The sequence below is a fragment of the Stegodyphus dumicola genome, chromosome 5 (assembly GCF_044657685.1).
Source record: "Stegodyphus dumicola isolate Sdum_Otavi_A_Nest chromosome 5, ASM4465768v1".
Taxonomy (NCBI): Eukaryota; Metazoa; Arthropoda; class Arachnida; order Araneae; family Eresidae; genus Stegodyphus; species Stegodyphus dumicola.
In genome coordinates, this window is record NC_140772.1 from 121,862,112 (window position 1) to 121,883,608 (window position 21,497).

Below are 21,497 nucleotides of genomic sequence, written 5' to 3' on the forward strand. Positions count from 1 at the left end.
TACAATACTTCCTTTACTTCGTACAAGGAAGTGAAATTAAGCTTGAGGAAGAGATAGTTACGTTATTAATGCTCAATGTGATTTCTCCACTTAATTTGTTTCTGTTAAATTTGACTGAATTTTCATATGGTGATTAAGCAATTAGTTCATGCAGAATCTGAGAACCTTATAATCAATAAAGAAACTCGTCTTCTGAAAATAAATTTTCCCTTTATGCGGTTTTCTCATTTTCTAATTTGTCAAATTGTAACAAAAATTAAATTCAGATTCCCCCCCTTCTCTTCTTAATACAAATATTGAGACTTAATATTGGCATAAAAATTTTAAACGCAGAGAAAATGAGGATCTATTGTTATTTATATTTACAGCTGAGTATAGAAAATACTTTATATGTTTATTTTTGAAATTTTATAAAAATTGTCAAAATATGAATAAATTAGCTAGAACATTGCTTCCTTGTTATAGCCATGCTTCTTTAAGAGAACTAGGAAAACAAAATTTGGTTTTGAAATTCAGCAAAGGACTCTAAAATAGTCTCTTGCTCAAGATACATTACGCTACTCAGTGTGCTAGAGCGAATTTTTCATTTGGACCTAAGTGAGTATACTATTAAAAAGACCTTTCAAAATAAGGCATCAGTCACGTTAATTTCTTATATACATATAGATGGAAGGGTGTTCCAAAAATATGCGATAGTATTACATGGTATAATACAAGAAGGAAATAAATGCCGCTGGAATGATTTCGGTACAGCGTTTTGTTCAGGAACCCTACAACATGGTGTTATATTCGCAAACTTTCAATATCAACATCATCTTAAAGAAAAGCCTTTCCAACTCTGACCTCACAAACTGATAACCGGTGCTCACTGAGTAAAAATGAGTAATGGCATTTCAGTCGTTGTCAGGTCACCAAATGGAAAAGTAGTCTCACTTTAGGTAAAATAATGCGCGTCCAAATAAAAGCAGAATACTTCCAAACTTCCGCCAAGATTTCGTAGTTTTCTTCTTCTTCAAAGTTACTTCTACGCTAACAGTCCTTGAATGTCAGATTTCAAGTAATTACTCATTTAGTGATCCTTTGCTAAACTTGGCATGTTAATCATTAATAGCATTTCTTCTCTCGGTGGAACAGGCGGTTTGTATTTTCATTTCGTCATATTTTAAATAACGGTACCTTACAAAAAAAATAAATACAATTCTTATGGATTTCACCGGGTTGATAAATTGAATTGTATTTTGAGCTTAAATTGAGAAAGGCAGAAATATTACTTTTTGTAATTTTGATTTAAAAAAAAAAAACGTTTTTTACAAATCCAATTAATTAAAACTAAGATACGTAGATTTATTAGGCCCACCAGCGGCTGAGCGCTAACGTCGCTGAACACTGGTAGTTCGGTACGAGGTTCGAATCCCGCAAACGGGCTGGCTGCATGGGCGTTTTCGTGGTTTTCCCCATGTGTAACGTGTATACGAGCCAGTTTCCCTTAGAATGTCCTCCACGAAGGCATCCCTCCTTTAAGGCAGATAGCCCTTGAGGGCTTTGCAATAATGTAATAAAACCCCCAAAATCGTAGATTTATTAATAAATCCTTCCCTTTCTAATTACTCAAAATATTTGGTTTAGGCAGCTTGCTTGAAATTTCTGTTTTTGATGCAACATTTTTTTTTTTAAGAAAAAACGGCAAAAACTTTTAAATTCAATGTTTCGAAAGCGATAAGTGGAATTTAATTCATGGTTATTCAATGGAATTTCGTAACAAATATTATAAGCATTATGTCACTTCTAATTATTTGAAAATTTATACTTCAAATACAAAAACCGTAACTCATTTTTGTTAAAGTATATTAGGTATAAAGATATTGAACGAAAACTGTAGCTCAGTATTATTAAGTAGTTACAGATATAAAGATATTCAAAGTAATAATGAATAATTATACAAATAGAACTGTAGAATACTATTTATTTAAAAGATAAATCCGAATTCGATTTCTACGGAAACATGTTTGTAAATAGTTAATTTTCAGCAGAAAGATTATTTCATTAATGATATACAGTGAGAGAGTTACCCACCCGAATGCACAGTAAGGTTATTAAAAGCACATTATCAAGACATATGAACGAATTTATAAATATATCTAAGAAATAACTGGCAACCTCAAAATTAACTATTCTAAATTTGGTGTTCTCCCCCCTGAGTTCATCTGTTCTCCCAAATTCGAGATCTTTCCATATTACATAACAATATAAAAGTAACCAGTCACAGTTTAGCTGTACTTATGCATCATACTACTTAGTATAGTATAAAAACTCTTCGCAAGGAACTACTTCCTTCATTTTCGTACATTTAAAATCAGTGCACATAAAATTTATCGTATTTAAATATGATTGGCTAAATTCCTTATGTACAAAAATGATCTGATTTGAATTATGATGGAATAAAATTATGTTTTGAAACGGCTACATACGGCTAGTTTGTGGTTGATGCCTTCATCTATCCAACTACCTTATAACTACTAACGTAGACGTTAAGTTGCAGCGCATCAAAATATGCATCCCCTGGCCATGACGACTGCAAGCTGTTAAAAGTACCGGATTCCTCTAACGCAATTAAAATACTACATATATATGTGTGTGTGTGTGATAAAATCAAACTCAGAAGTAATGACCAGCAGGAATTTTGATCGCGTGAAGTGTTGATCTTCATTTTTTTTTTATTTCAAGAAACATGTTGTGACCACAATCAAATTGGCATATTAATTGTGCCTATTCCAAAAAGCTTACATTTTAGATAAATTTGCAGTAAGGTAGAAGGAGCAGACAAACAGCAGTCCAACTGGCCAAAGCGTTGAAAGCAAGTGGATTAATTTCAGGGTGAAATTTTAATTCAGACTGAGGTAGTTTTGGTTCTCAATGCATTTTACATTTTGACTGGATAGTTAATACTGTTGTAAAATTACTATTGGCTGATTTAGTTCCATTTACATCATCAGAATTATGTAAGAAACATATGACATGGATTAGTCTCGAAATGACGCAGTGCAATTAGAGGTTACTACTTTTAGAATATGGAAAGGAATTTAAGTTGCTAATTTAATCTTTTAGTATATATTCTTTATTTTTCTTACACACACATATATATATATTAAAATTGAAATTTAACAAACATTCTCTATTCGTAAAAAGGAAATTGAAAGTTAATAATTGAATTTTAAATGAAACTGAATTACAAATATTAGAACATGAAAGTTTCATTTTGAAAAAAATTATCAGAGAAACAAACTAGGTAACTAGCGCTCAAAGCTGCTAAGTACAAACAAAATTGTTTCAAAAGAATATAGTACATTCTTTTGAATAGTATATATATATGAATATAATATACATATATAAACATTGATCATGTACGATGCGATGGAGGTTGACTATTCAAAATAGATACTATGATTTACATTTGGTAATAGTTGTTTGCATAAAGCTGCGACGGCTATCTCCTGCTCCAGATGGAATTACTTCATTGCAAGGGTACTAATACTGATTGGTTAAAGCTGTGAAAAACTGGTATTTCGGCTCCCGATAGTGGAAAAATCTCATTGTGTAGGTTTAATCTCTACAAATATGAACCTGTTTTGACTCTTCTTTAAAATTAAGCTACGTCACTCGAATGTGGCACAACACGCAAGGGCTATCTCCCTAAACGTGAGGGAAGTCTTTGAGGAGGACTTTCTAAGAGAAAATGGCTCATATTCACATTACACAAGGGAAAAATCAACCATGTAGCCAGCCCGTTCGCCTAGGATTGAACCCGATCAAACTCTCAGTGTTTAGCAGTCTTAATGACTCGGTCACTGATGGCGCCCACCTTTTCTTAGGCAATGGCACAAAATGTTTATACAACTGCTAACGCAACAGGCACAACAAGAGCATCATAACCACAAACTTTCAGATGGTTCCTGGTGTTATTTCTATTTGTTATTGCCTTTATTATATTATAGCCGATTCCGCTAAGAGGGTGAGGTGTGCAACTGTAAACAGTTGTACTGTAAACAGTTGTATGATCGTGGAAATAAAATTTCCAAATTACGAATTATCGCAAGATAGTCGGTGAATAGAAGAGGTCATATATGTCTGGGAACGCAAGTCAGTGTCCATAAGCGGACGATCGTTGAGCAATGGTAGTTCGATTGAGTTCAGATTTCAGAGAACGGGCTGTCAACAGCGAAGTTCTCGTCATTTTCAACATGTATAACGTGAATATTGGCCTGTGTCCCTTTAAAGGTCCTTCAGAAAGGCATCTTTTTTCATAGGAAGAAAACAGAGATGCTTTGATGTAATCATTTAATCTAATTTAACCTAAAGCAAGTCAAAAAGAAAAGAAACTAACAGAACTTGCTGTAACCGCGATTTTGGGAAAGAAACAAAAACTGGCAAGGTGAGCGAGCAGCCAAATTTCTATTTCTTCACAACGGCAGGTATTTTCGAATGGCAGATAGAGCCAGTTTTTGAATATCAGTTTCTGAAAAACTTATGTTGAGACTATTAAATTGTTAGATAAAATGACAATTAAGGTTCCATTATTATACACTGCTACTTCGAATTAATTCCAAAAGAATCGACCTCCTTCCCTACATTCACCACAAAATTTAGATTGAAAACTTCCCAATTTTAGTTATTAGAAGATTAAAAGCAAAACTAAGCAATCTATGACAGGGCTGATTTTAAAAGATACAAATAGCGATTTGCGGTATCTCAACGCTCCTTCACCATCGTCCACCTTCATGGAGAGTATAGCCACGTCATGTACCTCGACTGATGAAACTGGGTATGTTCACGGCCGAAGGTCATCGTATGTTACACAGTACTTAGTATTTCCACGCACGATCATGGATCTCTTATAAGGTCCATGCGCACGATATAATGACGTCTGCAACACTGCGGAATGTCCAGTAGGGCGAATATTGTTTCGGCTTTCCTTCGACGCTACTGCACAGGAATCAGGGCCTTCAGTGACTCACAAGGGCCACGTTAGCTTTCTAGCGAATTTCACTTTTGTTTATAACAGAATAATGGCAGTATCCGTATGCGAAGCAACGATAAAACGAATATTCAAACTCGTATTCTTCATCTTCATATCGGCCCGCATTTGGATTGATGGCATGGTGTGCTAATTGAGTTCACTTCTCATTCACTTCTAGACGGCATATCCCCTACTTCGGTGAGTTGTCCTTTTACATTACTGAGCTTTAATGCTGCTGGTTGTGACATGGAGGTAGGAAGTAAGATGGAGTCGCCCTAAACAAGTTTCTCCGTACCCTGCTCTGAAGCAACGGCGATTCCTACGTGGTGACCAATACATTGGGTCATTTACCATTGAGTTCTATGGGATTTGACGCGTTCGGGTGTAAATATTTTGTAATTACGTCGCAAATATACATATAAATGTATATATTTTCTTTTTCTACAACACTTCAGAGTCCTAAGTATGTGAAAACAACATATTTTTAAACAACATTTCATTCTGAACGGAATTAAATGCTATACTTTTCACAGGACAGTTTTCTCAGAATGGTTTAATTTGAATGAAATATTTTCACAAGTTTTCGTTAATTACATTAGAAAAAAAAATAAGGCAATTCGATTTTATTCGGTTAAGGTACAAAAATTAAGATCAAAGTTTATTGTATTATTAATATTAAAATTATGCATTATTTCTTTTCTATTTATAGAGCTTCTTCCTAAAATACTTTCTTAAATATGACATGATTTTTTGGCTTCTTTTAAATCGAAAAATGTAAGTCAATTTATAATTAATGCTCTATTCGGTTCATTTTAAATTAGAGAATTATTAGAAATTAGCGAAATACTTTAAATAAGTATTTCGCTGACTTTCTCTGAACATTTCTGAAAGGGAATAAAATAAGTTTTGTTTTTTTTTTTTTTTTTTTTTTTTAAGTATTATTTAAAACTTGTAACTGAGTTATTATAAAATGTAAAGGGAATAATTCTTTTAATTATACTTATCAGATTTTTTTTTTTTTTTTTTTTACCCTTCATTTCAACAATACATATTCCAAAACTCTTTATTACGTTCTTAAGTGCGCATCTCGTAGCATTTGCTTTACAATACCTTTTAACAGATTGCTTTCCAATACGAACAATTCTTGCTTAAATAGTTTTATAACGTATTTGTCAACAGGATTTCAATTTATGTTTACAATTCAATATTAAGGTTATTATATATTTAGATAACATTTATAATCATTATAAATTAGATACATTTAATCATTAGATTTCTTCACAGTACTTATAAGTGTTATTTATAAGTGAATAAATTCTTCATTTCAAATACATTTATAAATAATTTAATGAATATTTAAGTATTTTGTCAAAGGCAGATACATGCTTTTTGCAAGCACATGCATAAATACCCATACATATTTCCTATTTTTCATTTCCGGCATGTGCAAATCTTTAATTTCTGTACATTCACTATATTTTTCGTGTAAAGTAATTTACACTAATTTAGCATACACCCGAAAGTTTTACATAAAAAATATATATGAATATAATTTGAATGAAAATTATAAGTATTATTTTTAATACCCACTCAAAGGTCAGTTTTTCTTCACAATTCCTCCACGATGGCATCTTTCTCTTTAGGCAGATAGCCCTTGCATGCGTTACTCTATTTAATAAAAACTTAATCTGACCTATGTGCCTAATTACAAATATTTTAACATACATAATTTTATATTTACATTTAGCCATCAAGTTTCAAACTTTTCAAATCATCTAGAAAATGAATTTTGGCAGATCTCTTTTAGCAATTTTCTTAAAATCTATATTTTTGTAGTGCAACAGCTTAGAATTTTATAAAACAAATTCATAATCAAAATCGCTGTTATTAGTTATCGAAAAATGATGGATTTTTGCGTAAATGTCAGTAAACTGTACAAATTGCTATTATCCATTACACTATGAATGTTTCTTTCATGCGAGAGTGTCCCTTTTTCGATTTCTGTGGAACTGTCGTGTGTCGAAATACTATCAGAATCTTGTCAAGCGAGCTTCTGAATGTAAACAAAGAACACCCCGTCTGGTGACCCAAGCTTCAAAGCAGTGCTTCACTTCTAGCGCGGAATGGCCCCTCCTCCCTTTCCTACCTCCATGGGTTGTGACCTTTCCCAAGCTGCCCTACTTTTCTCAATACTTACGGTGGTCGACTCCTGCTTGGCCGGCACGTTCTTCAGATCTCATACCAGCTGGAAAAAGATTGACATGAAAACATTCGCCAATCAGTACTAGAAATAATTCGGGCACAGAAATGAAGCCGCTTCACTTGCATTATCCGTAACTGCCGTACAAAGTCTGCTCGACTCCTTGCCCAGTCTTGTAACAGCTGCTATCGTTGTCTAAGCCGGATTTGTGGTTCTGATTTTTACCTGTTTTGTACCTAAAAATACTTCAAAATTTAAGCATTTTTATCCTTTCACTGTGATGTAGTTGTGTAATAAATACGATTTAGTTAATGGCTTTCCTTCACGGGATAACAGTTTTAATGGCAAGCAGCTTTTTCGTGGCATTCGAAATGTCTTTCTTGATAAAATTATAATAAAGAGGAATATATTTTATAATAATTAGTAAATTTTATTAAATTTGGTGATGTAATTTTTTTGTTAAATAATGTTATATAATGTTTTTTAAATAATTTTTATTAAATAAGTAATTATTAAAACTGTTATAAAACACATAAATCAGATTTATTATAAATTTCATCTATTAGAGAAACTTTTAATATGAAGTCTTACTTTGCAAATAGGGCTAATGGAGTCTGAATTAGAATGCAAATCTCATTATTGTAAAGTGGCGTGCAAACCATTATTTAGTACCAAAGTAATTAATTAATAGGATGTTAAAAATACTTTTTAATTGGAATAATGTTGAAAATTTAAAAAAAAAAATCTATTTAAATATAACATATGAATACGAGATCACAATAAATGAGTTCTAATACACAACAGAAGCAATAAAGTACAAATATTGACAAAGGGTTTAAAAAGAAATTGATGAATAGCGCATTAAAATCCCTAGAAATATAATACATAGCGTTAGAAACTTTTTTAATCCCTTATATTAATGCTGAAAATATTCACAATTAACAATTGGATATATTATGAATATATTTCAAACTGCATCAAATATAAGAAGGAATTGAAAACAATAATAAAAAAATTAGTTATGTAAAATAAGAAATGCGTTTATTCAGTTTGTTAAGTAGAAAAGGATGAAATTTTGGAAATTATTTGTCTGGAAGATAAATGACAAATAGAAAATAAATTAAAGAGCTTGCCTCTCGCGCAGTGATAGCACCAATGGGCTGGCTGTATGGGAGTTTTCATGGTTTTCTGCCATGTGTACACCAGTGCGAGTCATTTTCCCTTTCAAATTCTCCACGAAGTCATCCCATCCCTACGGTAGTTAACCTTCTAGTATTTTGCTGTAATCCAATTATCAGACCTAATAATTAATAACCATATATATGTATATATAACTGACCTCTTGATTATATATTTAACCTATTAATATATTGTTATTTAACCTATTAATTGCGTTTCTATGCATAGCTGCGAACTCACAATTTTTAATTTTTAGCCTTAACTAAGGAAAATGTTTGCCAGTAATGAATAAAATTTAATGAATTAATGAAACTTAAATTGAGCAAATTCCATTCCTTCCTGTCTAGTGAATTTCAGCATAATTTTTCAGCTTTTTTTTTTTTTTTTTTTTTTTTTTTTTATCTGAATTGTTTCATCTGCTGTAGACGTTTGTAGAAGTTTTCTGAAGCTTCAATTAATCTTTAATCGGTTAACATTAGTATCTGATTTTCTGTTGCATTAGTAAACAGTACATTACTAAATTTATCCACTTATTAGTATATAATTAGACCGAAGGGCGTTAGCCCAGTAGGGCTGTTAATTTGGTTTTGGCATTTTGCTTCGAAAATTTTGAAAGTCTGAATCACTTTTCAAATTGGTGCCATCAAATATTATCACCCTGTATTATAATTAAAGAAATTAAATAATGAAGAAACTGCATAAATGTGTGCATGTTTCTCGCATTGTGATAAAAGACGGTACCTAGAGACATCCAATTTTGAATAACGTATGTCTCCACTCGAATATGGGCATCTGGAAGCCCAAATTTGGAATTTGTTTTATTATCTATTTCATAGTTCGTAGAGCATGTATGAGTTCTTGATTAAGAACTCAACGATTTCAAAGCGAGCAATGACAACATTGTATGGAAAAAAAAAAAAAAAAAATTATCTCCAGCGCACGAGACTGTGTATCGGAAATTCTAATGATATGCTCTTTTAAAATTATATTGTGGTTTTGCTGAATTGAATTTTATGTTTTAAGTGCGAAGAACATGATATTTAATAAATAAAGGTAACACACAGAATGTTAAAGAAACACCCCTTTGGGGGGTATTACCTTAGGGATGAGACGCCGAAATCAGCCTATATGCGGTCAAGTTGTAAATTTACAACCTTTTTTTTCACGGGGGGAGCTGAAAAGGAGGGGTAATCTTGCTCGGGATCTCGAGAAAATGTGGGGTCGTTTAAACATCTAACTTCTCTACATTCAGTTTCATACAGAGGAAAATAGAAATCGAATTCTTCGAATGAATGCAATTTTGTACAATGAAAATGTATTATTGAACGATAAACTGTAAGGCAAATAACATGTTTTTTAAAGCCATAGGAGTAGAAAGACAGATATTTGTTACATCAATGAATCTGCAGTAAATATTGAGTTTTCATTTCGAATACTATGTTACATGCATGCGAAGTAGCTGAGTATCTGAGAAAACCAAATGCCTTTCAACATTTTCCCGTCTAAGAACTGTTTTTCGATTACATTGTGGTCGTTGCTTTTTGGTTAATTTTCTAATGACATATGAACAATAATTGTTTTTATTTGAGTCTTATGAATAAAATAACGCAAACTAGACTGCGGAAAATTCTTCAGAATGAAGTTAAATAATTTTTTTATATTCTCGCAGTCATAATGTTTTAAATATTCAGCCAATTCAAATATTCCACTCCATTATAATTAGTAATAAATAGATATAGTAAATAAATAATTAAAATAAATTAAATGGAATTTTGACTTCAAAACTTTTCGTATCCAATATAATTTGCTTCCATTCTAGTTTCTAGTACCATGTGTATCCTTGTATGCATTACTGACTTACAGTGAAGAATAGAGAGCTCTGTAGAATACTGAATGAGACCTAAAAATACTTTTCTTTTACAGTAAATCTGCCTTATGATCCCTAACGCACCTGCTTATTTTCCCTTTCTCAATTAACGTCAAGGTCCTCCTCTTGACCGCATTCGAGAAGCCACCGGGACGCCTGTTTTGGGCGTAATGTAAAATCTGAAAGCTTTGAGATTTTTTTTTTTTTTTTTAGTTTTTAATTTTCTTTTCATCATATATACAAGTACTTTCTTAAATAATTTTTTTTCTTTTCTACTGAGTTTTTCTCGATATAAAAGTGTAAGAAAATTACAAAATGAACGTAACTAAAGATCATACAGTTTAGAATACCTGATTAAATGTTAATATAGTTTACATCCGAATAACATAAATAGTTCAATAACGTGAATCATTAATTATCAGGTCAATTTAGAATTCTTTTTAGAGGGCGTAGCGGTGCAGCGCTAAAACTCTTATGGAAACTCTGTTTTCGAGCGATAACCTTTCAGTTTTTCATATATTATAAGCTATGATTCATGTAATAAATTATTTTTGATAATGACGTAATTATTAATGGTGAAATTCGATTCATAAACGTATAGCAGCGATGACGCTTTTTATTTCTTGTTCAGAAAACATTCTCGAAAAATTACAGACAGGGATGATATTCGCAGAGTTACATATGACGAAAGAAATGAACGGATAATATTTCAGCAGCACAGAAATGCAGAGAAGTGAGCAGATTCCTATATAAATGCTAATGAATTTGTAAATTTATTTAAGTAGAAATATGCCGTAAACTAAATGAAATATTTATGCATGGATCCAATAAGATCCTCTATGAAACGAAAAAAAGCGTGCCCTTATGAAAAATGAAATACAAATGTGCATTAAAGCTATATCCAAATACCAACACAAAATTGCTCACTGTGTGGTGCATTCCTCTCTGAGCCAGTTCCCGAGGTGTGCTCCGTGATGAATGTTGCCTTAATACAGTAGTCAGACGGGGCAACACTTGTAAATCCATAGGCGAAGTTCTGGTACTCCGTCCACTTTCCCTGCCCCTGCTTCTGACAGAGTCGAAAGTTGATCCGAATATATTCACTGTGGGATGAATTGTCAATACACAAAATCCCGTACATCCAATAGGCGATATGTCAAAATGAATGGTCAAGCCGAAGAAGAAGCGATATCTAACATATCTGAAAAATCTTGAACAAATCTAGCAATGCAGTGGACTGTTCTGTTGAAACACTGCTCCAGGAATGTATTGAACGAATGGTATTATTTCGGGCTCAACACCTTCCTGAAGTAGCGGTTCTGAAGAGAGTATTTTCACCCTTTAGAGATCGCTCATCGTATCCAATGGCGCTCCACGCCAACATACTCGGCGATCATTCGGTATGATGCTGAATAACACACTTCGGAAAGTGGCATTCGCTCTTATGACGTTTAATGAGTATTCAACTATCGTTTTACCCCGTATTGAAGAGGAATTCATCCGAAATGACAATCTGCTCCCAACATGCAAGCCAACTGCTATTCCTACGAGCTCATTGCAGCCGCAGGCATGAATACTTTCACGTCAAGGTATCCTGCGCAAAGAAATGCATGCGCATTATTGCTCAGCAGACGCTGGCAGTGTTTTGGAGCTGAGAATGATGCACATAAAGCAGTGCTCGAATGTTGTGCAAATATGACTTACAATTGGATGTTGTGCACGTATAGCAGTCCTCGAATGTTGCACGGTTTGTCATTTTCATGAACCTAAAGTGTCAGTCATCCTGTGCTGATGTAACATTTTGTGGTGTATTACCAATTTGCGACTTGCCCGATTCTTTTGAACCCACTGCTTCCACACATGCCTCACTGACGAAGTATATAAAAGTTGTAACTGAAATATTATTAAAGTATTCCTCGTTATTGATGAGGCTGTATACGAAGTGCGATTTCAAAATAGAAAATTTTTCTTTCTGGCATGTTAAACATTCGATTCCTCTAAACGGCTTGGTTGGTTCGGGCTATTTGTTGTTAAGGTAGCATAGTGATTTTTCATGAAATGTTTACCGCTGGCAGATAACGAATTACACTTCAGCCCTCTATTTATGCGGCTAACATGTATGCATTTCTTTGTTCAGAGGAAGTTGCTTAGCCAACGTATGCGCTATTACTGTGAAATTCTAATCAGTTACTTATTATACCGTGCTTTTTATCTCATATAATGAGATACACATCATTCTTGAATGGAAAAACTCTGGAAAGAAAGAAAGTTGGCGTATTTAATTATGGCAAAGCACACTAGGGCTATCTGCCTAAGGGGAGGGATGCCTTCGTGGAGGACTTTCTAAGGGAAACTGGCTCGTATACACGTTACACATGGGGAAAACCACGAAAACATCCATGCAGCCAGCCCGTTCGCGGGATTTCAACCTCGGACCGAACTACCAGTGTTCAGCGACGTTACCGCTCGGCCGCTAGTGGGCCGGAAAGAAAGAAAGAGGAAAGGAAGTAAATTAGAAAAGCGTCAAATTCGGAAATGATTTGCCAAAAATCAGGTTTTTTTTTTTTTTTTTTTTTTTTTTTTTCCAGTTTTCACCATGTTTAAAACATTGTTACATCTGGTAAACATCTGGTAATATAGAGTTTATAAAATAAAAGAATTCTAAAGAAGGAATTGGACTTTTTTTAATTACCTTAGTTTAAAAAATTATTTTATTATTTCTAACATTTATATTAAACTCGTTTACAGGGTTAGGAGCTCTGAGTCTTGTAGAGCGCACAATTTCAAATCTGCTTTTAGTGTGAAGATTTGGTTTATTGGTGTGATAAGGGCCTGGAAAAGGATGTTGACGTTTTCTAGTACTGCGATATTGAAATTCATCTTCTATTACAAAATCATCAAGTTTGAAACTACTTATGTTAAGATGAGTATCGTAACTTTCTTTGTGTACATTATGACAATCATCAGACCTTTTCTGTGCAATGTTTTTCCCTTCTTCTTTTGGTAGATATAAATCCTACTATTTAATTAAGGAATCTATGATAATTTGCTATACATTGAATAAAATGGTAGAAATTTTGTTACAAAAGGAGGTGTGTTATTATATCTTCAGAAATGTGAGGCAGTAATTTTATCCACGCAATGATACCTTGATAAGAATTTTTTTTTACATTTTAATCTGATTATAAAAGTTTGAATAACTCTTTCTACTTTTCGTTAGTATGTGGTCTATTAGCAATAGTTAATAATTACGCAGCATAGTGTTCTTAAAAAAATGTTTAACTTTTGAAGAAATAAGTGCAGCCCTTCTATCACTTGAAATTTCTTTGGAATTTGAATTTAAAAATTTGTTTTAAAAAATTTATATAAATATCTGCATTTACACTTTTTGGAAGAAAATGTCCATATATAATGAGCAGCATTTCGAATACTTTTTAAGAAGAATGATAATTATTTAAACAATCCACAGTACCAATTAACAGAATTTCAAACGTTTCACTTACAGATGGAAAGAGATTACATTAGACCAAATTTCTTTGCTTTATTGTTCTTATTAAATTGACTTTCTTGACAATGCTTACAATAATTTATAATAAGCTTAACTATCTGCCCAGTAATATAAAAGTGATAACTAATTTAAAGCAGAAAAAAATGTGACCAAATTCAATATGAGTTTTTCAAGTAAATTTATATGGAGAGATACAAGTCTCACAATTTTATACTGTCAAAACATTGCTTCCTTGTAATCAAAACAATTATTTTCTTATATTTAGGATTACAAAAGTTACCTAATTTTTATGATCTCCAATCTTTTTTTAAAGACAATAAATTGGTTTTTCATATAAATATTGACGAATAGGATTACAGTGTTAACATATCAGCTTCAATAGTACTTAATATCAAATTCATGCATAGATAATTTTAAAAACTTTCGAAATAATTTACCTGTTGAATGCTTTATAATGTTATCCAAACAAAGCAGCATGATCAGTATGTACAGTAAAATAACTTCCATGCAAATAGTAATAAAATTTATCTACAGATATATAACTCCTAGACTTTATAGTTCAGTAATTGCATAATTTTTTCATAGGATATTTAATTCATGAGAAGGGTATTTTAAGAGGTTAAAGTACAATCTGGCTGCTCTCGTTTCATTACATCATCAGCTTCTTTGGAGACGTCTACAAATACATACAGGAATAATTTGAATTAAATAATGTTAAAATGGGTTTGGAAGTTAAAGCATCTCTAAAATTCTGAAAAGCAGTTTTACTATTTAATATATTTTTAAAGTGAACTTGTAGAGTCATTAGATTAATTGGAAGCAGAAAAGAGGAAAAATATGCAACCCTCTTCGCCGGGAATCGGACCACGGACCTCTGAAATACCGGCTCAGTGTGCAGAACCACTACATCACGAAGGCTCGTTAAGAAGTGGGAGAAATATCTTATAAACTGATTAAAAGGGCCTCTAATTTTTGCACAGTTTTGAATAAATTTATGATATTCGTTCATACGTTTGTCACTGTTGTCTTGTCCATGTATTTCATGGAAGGACGATTGCCAGAGTCTGAAGGAGGTTGGATTTCTACTTCAACAATTTTTTAGGAAGAGCATCGCGAAGGGTGCTCCGAGGGTCTCCCATCCCTCTCCCCTTGCACAAAAGAACACGAGAAGTTTTTCGGCTCACCTCATATTTAGAGTGCCCTCATGCCGCAAAGATACTACACATTTACACACATCCATGCCTTCTCCGGAGTTCAGTCACGAGCCCTTCGGTACCGCAATAGGTTCCCCTAATCACTATACCGTCTCGGCGGCATTGATAGATTTAAGAAAGCTTTGTAGATGTTAAAAACTTTTGGAGAGCTTTTATAACTTTAATATTTGAGTTGCTGAGTTGATACTTCCTAACTTGAACTTCATAGCTTAGAAAATTTATCTTTTCTTTACCAAAGGAGCATTTTGAATATTTTAGGTTTACGTTTTCCAACTTACATATATCATACATTAAAGTGTTCTAAATGTTTTTCGAAGCTTTGAGAAACTACTATGATATTTATCAAAATAAAGCAAACTGAATTTGATATCGATTTAAAATTAAGTGTTCTTGGAAAAACAGCTGGAGAATTTTCCAAATAAAAGGTAACCTGTTAAATTCATAAAGACCAATGTTCGTTGTTGAATGCTAATCTTTCAGTATTCTTTTTCGCTTAATTTTATATGCCAATAAACAAATATTGGATCTAATATAGAAAACAGTTTTTTATATATTAATTAATCTAGCAAATGCATCTGTTCTAGATACGGGTTTTAAATCTTTGTTAAATTTGTTTAAGCTTTTTTTTTTAATCAATACATTAGCTAATTTTTGAATTCTCATCTTTCTTATAAGCTATATTTATTGGTGCAGCAAAAGATTAGGTTAGGTTATTTAATTATGGCAAAGCCTCGAGGACTATCTGCCTAAGGAGAGGGATGCCTTCGTGGAGGACTTTCTAAGGGAAACTGGCTCGTATACACGTTACACATGGGGAAAACCACGAAAATGCCCATGCAGCCAGCCCGTTCGCGGGATTCGAACCTCGGGCCGAACTACCAGTTTTCAGCGACTTTACCGCTCGGTCGCTGGTGGGCCTGCAGTAAAAGGATGCTGTTTTTATGATGCTTACATGCAATACTTCTATTCATTTTTGTATTTCATTATTATCCTTATGGCTTACTCTATATGGCTCACAATCTATAAAAAGTTCTGAAGTTAATATTACCTTTGGAGGCTAAATATAAATACAACTTACATTAAATTTGCTTTTCGCAAATGCATGTCTATAATCATTTAATAATTCTTTTAGCTAAACATTTTCGCAAGAATTCTTATTTTCTTCAACATTATCACAACAGTATGTTTCATTTTCAGCATCACTACTTAAGTACAAGCAATTACTATTAATTAGATTATAAAAGCATTTGTTTATGTTTTTCTTAAATTGATATACGTCATAATTATAAAAATACAATTGTGATTTAGGCAATGTAACATAACGTAAAGACAGTAATAAAATAATTTAAGAGAGAATTTACAATTATTCGATACCTCTATTTAATATCCTAATTTTGCATGACAATTAAATGATTTTAGAAATTTTCAGGAGCAGACAAATTTCTTTACCTAAAATTTCATAATTATAAATATAACACAAAGCACTTCTGAAATAACATTAACCTGACTACTTATAGCTATAATAGCAAGTAAATTATTGTCTCCTACTTTAAGGAGGAATTATTGTTATTATTCAGATAAAATTTCATTCTGGTGAAGCGGCATTGAGTTATAATTTAATGCTGTGTATTTCGAACTTAACCATCTCATTGACGGTTGATGAATATTTCTCCAGGTCGAATTTTGTGCGAATAACATCCCGAGTAGTATTTCCTTAGGTTAATAAAAAATGCATTATTATTATTGGGATGAAAAATACTTTCATTATAATTTTTCCTTCATACATTCAGGCCCACCAGCGGCCGAGGGGTAAAGACGCTGAACACTGGTAGTTCGGTCCGAGGTTCGAATACCGCGAACGGGCTGGCTGCATGGGCATTTTCGTGGTTTTCCCCATGCATAACGTATACAAGAGCCAGTTTCCCTTAGAAATTCCTCCACGAAGGCATCCCTCCCTTTAGGCAGCTAGCCCTCGTGTGCTTTGCCATAATTGAATAATCCAATCCTTCACACATTCATGATGACGGAATTTGCGTATTAAAAAGTAACAGCAACCGTGGCCAGTTGAATAATTTTTTTTATTTGTTCTTGACAAAACTCTCTTACAGGAAGCAAGAGAAGAATGTGAAGATTCCAATATGGGTGTTAGAATATTTACAGTTCTACTATTCAGGGAACAATAAATATTAAAATTTTATATATACGTTTGTAGAGATTTGAACTCTAGATCTTCCCGATGTTAGCCAGATGTGCTACCACTTACATCCCGAAAACATGCAGAGGAGATGAAAAACAAAATATAGACTAATTTAGGTTTTAATAGTATTAACTGAAGTGTATGTAACTGCATCATTAGAGTTAGTACGAATCATATGACGGGGATTAATATTGAAATGACGAAGGTTAAATAGGTTTATTATAAGCATCTTAAGATATAAAGCGAAAATAACTAAGTTAAAAATTAGATTTACAGGTATATTAAAAATTAAACTGAGAATTTCCTTTTACATACTTTTTTTTTACATATACATCAAAAGGTATGACTTAAAAGTTGTGAAAAAGTTTCTGAATCTCTAGACAGCATTAACAACGACATTCGAGTTATGATTCTTTTAAGTATTATAAAAGTATAATATGAAAGTTAATAAAGCTAATTTTTACTTTAGCGCATGCCAAAATTTTCATTTAATATCAACTTTTCATACAAAATTGTCAAAATGTCTGAAAAACGAAAATAGGGATTTGTAACCTCAACCAAATGCCGCATTTATAACGATAAGCGACTTTTTATAGGAACTTCTTGTTGTGAATTCAAGCTCTCGGGAAGGGGGGGGAGAAAGAAAGAAAAGGAAAGCAAAAGCTAAGTCACACAGCCCGTAGTTTTTTTTATAAATCATTTTCTTTTATTGAAATACTCCTCGCCCCTTTGTGTGTTGCTTCTTAAGTCTGGTGAAGCTGTATGCTCTTAAAACCCCCTCTTAATTCAAAGTCTTGCAACTGGTAAATACTTGCATGTGAATGCTTCTTAAAAATGTATGTCACTTCTTCGCCGCTATAACATGTATAGCATACAGGTATGTTTAAAAGTTTTGGAGTGATATGTTTATGATTAGGGTTTCTTTTTCAATAACCTTGTAGTTTAACAAACATGATCATCTGAGTATACTTTCGCATGTTTCGCTGTAATAAAAATAATTTCGGATCCTGGATATATTTGTCTGTTTAATTAATTAGGGCAAAGCATGTAGCGAATGCCTTCGTAGAGGATTTTCTTGAGGAAAACTGCTTATATTCATATTATCAATATGGAGAAACCATGAAAACACCCATTCGGCCAAACCGTTTCTAAGATCGGTCTGAGGAAAACTGCAAGTTAACTAATTTTGCGACAGATCCACGAAATCAGCGTACTCGTAACATTTCATTTATATATGCTTATACAATATTGAACACTGCAATTTAGAAAATATAAATTAAATTAGAAATGATGAGTAGGTTTTACTCAAGTTTATTCATTACTAAGTAATTCATCATAAAATACTTGAGTAAAACAGTAAGGAAGCAAGCAATTTGAAAGATAAATAAGAATCTTATGCCAAATGGAATGGTAACATTTACAGATTCGCATTTGTTTAGGCGCATGGTCGATTGGTAACGTATAATATAATGTAATACAATCTGAAGTGTTGCAACAAAAGAAAAGACTAATCTACAGATGTCTATAACCTCAGAAATCATCATACATTCATTGTGTTTATGCTTTTCACTTTGGTTTGATAAAAGTCGCAATACTAAATGAATTTTAAATGGAAATTATGAGTATCATAAGGAGAATTCATCAACCATCACTAATCCGAGCTATTAAAAGTAGCAAAAGTATCTACTCGAAATCATAAAATACTCTAATCAAATGAAAATGAAAAAAATAAAAAAAGACTGTTGCTAATAAATGCACTTAATCTCGTCAGCCGTTTACTAATGATAAATAAAAGCGCGTGATTTTTAATGAAGTAATATTTTAAGAAAAATTTTATCACATAAAACAGGAAATCATATTGACAGCATCAGATTTTTATCCTTGAACACGACATTGATTTGTAAACCTGCTTTCTCACGTGCATAATAAACAAAATCTTATTAAAGCGCGTCAGAGACTTAATTTGGACGTAGACGTAAGATGAAAAGTCTGACCAGCAGATTAAATACATCAGGTTCCACCCTAGCCATATAACGGTCTTGAAGAGTTCCGATAGCAGGAGAAAGTGATGCGTTTACGATAAATATTCCCCATTTCTATTACGTACTGCGTGTGAAAACAACGACTCCCCTGATTGGCAATTAGCCTAGTCGACACCATTCCTCCTCCGAGTTGCCTATGATCCATGGAATAAATAGATTGAACCCTTTCCTCGATTAGATTTATGGAGGCTGCGGCTTATTAACACGGGCGGCGTGTAACGACCTAAAGCCCCTAACTGTCAACTTTCATCAAGCCGGACTCATAAAACGGACGCTCTAAACGGACGGAGGACCAATTGCCCTCCTACACCCATCATCTATAAATCTGTCGTGCCTCGCCACGTAGCATCATCACCCATTTGTCACTTTCTCAATCTTCTGCTTGCTTTCCACCTCCCTTCTACCAACACTACCATTTTGGAATTTGCTTTTAGGGAAGCGGCGGAAGAAAAAGAGAGAAATATTTGTGTACTGATGCGAGGAAGAAAAGTAGAGAGAATTGCTGCTGCTCGTGAATAAAATGTCGTCAAAATATTATAGCGACTTCTGGCATTAAGAAGGGATTTCGTAAGCTTGGTGAAATATTGCCTCCTTGCTCTACTAATAAATTTTCATATTTACTTCGTTTTTTTGGGGGGGAGGCAGATAAGCCTTAATTTTTGATTTCCTTGCTCGAAGTATTGTAATCGCAAGGAATTTCGGTTATCATATTTCAATGGAAATATCCATTTTGACCGTCGCCGAATCTATTTGTACAATTCTTTGTAGTGATATCTGTACGTAAGATTCTTAAGTATATATACTTCCAATTACAAAAATGTTTTTAATGACAAAAGCAGTCATGTTTTGGCAAAGCCATATTTAAAAAAAAAATTGACAGATAACAAAATCTAACTTTTAATGCGGTCTTCCGGTTCATATACTTATATTTGAGATACTCGTTATGAAAAAATAAAATTATAAGAAGTTTGACCGCCGCGCGACAAAAAGGTGACCTGGCTATTTAATTTCAAAATTTTCAGCTACTGATATCATTTTCAATGAGTCTTGAGAAAAAGGTTAATTAAGTTAGAATAATTCGGAGAAAAAAATTTAAAAGAAGTGCAGCAAAAACATGTGTAAAATTTAATACACTATACAAGGAAGTTATGTGGTGTTTGGCATCATATTTTTTTTAATATAATCCTAGTACAGTTCCATAAACTTACATTAGAATTTCGATGGCGTAATAATTTCCTTATTACATAGCTATTCTACTTCAAGGTGTTCGAGAAAATTTTCAAATCTAATTTTAAGATAAAACAGAAACAGCAGCTACACACAATAATAGCCCAATTACCTGAGTTAACTGGGACCGTAACCATTTCGAATAAACGAAAACTCCATTAATAGAGACGAAATTTTTAATGCTACGTATTCTTCATTTGCTTAGACTTTTCTGGTATTATTTGAAATTCTAAAATTCAAGTGCGCAAGTACTACTGCTTACATTTTAGCAAACTTTTTAATTAATAAATACAGTCTATTTCTTTCAGTTAAGTAAAGAATCCAGAAAATATTTTATTTCGGACAAAAGAATTCACAATAAAACTAAAACAAACAAACTCAATCAAAACTTAAGCAACTTATAAAATTTTGTCAACTTTCTTACGTACTTTTCATGAAACTTTTTTTCTAAAAAAAAAATATTACCCCACTTTTATTATCTTTTAATTCTATCAGCCGCCATATGATGACGTTCTTTTTTTATCAATGGAACATGGATAGCATAACAAAAGCATGAGGACTTTGCTCTACAAATTAAAGGACTTTGCTCAAGTCTTCAGTATGGCTAGTGTTCCATATTCCGTTTCATCGTCATCCTCAGCATAACTCTCATTAATTCAGTTTTAATTGTTCTCCAGAGTAACTTTTTACTATTAAAAACTTGGAAACTTTTTTAGTGAAAATGAGTTTTCTATTACATTTATCTACTCCGAAAATCTCTTCAAAGATATCTCCGCTTCTTTTTACGCTTGGAAACATGCCTATAACGAATTAAGTGTAAGCTGATGTGGGAGACCGTTGCTTTCATCTTTTTTCGTTTTTGTAATATTTAAAGAAATGAAATATTGAAGAGGCTGCATAAACGTATATATGTTTCTCAGATTGTGATAAAACAACGGTACCTAGAGCCATCCAATTTTGAATAACGTACGTTTCCACCGAATATGGGCATCTGGAAGTCCACATTTGGAATTTGTTTTATTATCTATTTCATGCTTTGTAAGCCTTTA